The sequence below is a fragment of the Fragaria vesca genome, linkage group LG6 (assembly GCF_000184155.1).
Source record: "Fragaria vesca subsp. vesca linkage group LG6, FraVesHawaii_1.0, whole genome shotgun sequence".
Classification (NCBI taxonomy): Eukaryota; Viridiplantae; Streptophyta; class Magnoliopsida; order Rosales; family Rosaceae; genus Fragaria; species Fragaria vesca.
Window position 1 is genome coordinate 35,708,421 of NC_020496.1, and position 1,243 is coordinate 35,709,663.

A 1,243-nucleotide genomic window follows, 5' to 3' on the forward strand; every position below is an offset into this window, starting at 1 on the left:
ATGATGCTCTTCTGTCCTTGAAGTCGTGCTTTATATAGAGGAAAACCCTAGAGAAGTCGGCCACAAGCCTAACCAAATTGGTTTAGGATTCCTAGTTTTTCTCCCTTTCGGCAGAATGACCTCCGTCTGATGATTGCGTCATAACTCCCTCTGAAAACAGATATTGAGGTGATTCCAATTGATTTGGAAACTAGACTCCCGTAGCTTTCTATCCATATCTGTCACGTTTTCTGATTCATTGTGAGATGTCCTGGAGAGTCCGTTGAAGTTGACAGACGTGCACAGGAATTCTCCCGATTTAATCCGGATTTTCAAGGGCTTGGATATTCTTGAAATTCTGCCGAATTTAGATCTTCTTCTCCATATTAGACTTGGTTTGGACATCTCCTTCATGGACTAGGCTTCGAGGAAAGATGGAATCTTGATCAAGACAGGAATCCTGAGTAAACAAGGGTTTCCAACACTCAGCACAATTTCAACACCAAATTATTCAAATCCGAAAATACTATGTATTCTAATACTAAAAACTACATATTTCTAAATTACTAAACACAAATATAAAGCTAAAACAACTAAATAGGAGTTAACAAAGGGTAAATAAAGGGTATAAACATATTAAGAACGTCACACTTTGTGCTCCTATCAACAACCCCACACTTAACCTTTGCTAGTCCCTTAGCAAACTACTAAAACAAAAACAACAAAACAAATCTCGAAAATACTACAATGACTCAATCTAATGCCTTCAACGAAATTGTCTCAGAGACCTTCAAATTCATAGCATCAAGAATAGCACAAGAATCGAAATTGAAAGATGAATTCAATGGTTAATAAACATGAGATTTCGATGTAACAAGTAAGACATGGCAGAAACAAAGGTAGAAATTAAGCTCGACACGTTCCAAACAAGTTCAAATTCAACTCACAAAGGATATGCACTCCGAATTTTTTCTCTCAAGAACATGGCATATGCTTAAAAGCTTTTCACACACAAGAGTTATAAAGAACATAGTGAATTCGAAAACCTCATGAAAGATACCAATCATATGCACAAATGAACCACAACCATATGCTTACTCATGAAACAGACTCCACAGATCAAAGTTTACTTATCTTAAGAATCATGCGGATCTTTAGAAAATAGGTTGGTTAGGCTCGGCATGGAAAAATTTTCAAAGTAAAGGAATACACAAAGGTCATCCTCAAGACTTAGCAGAGCAAGAACATCCACCTTATGTCACCA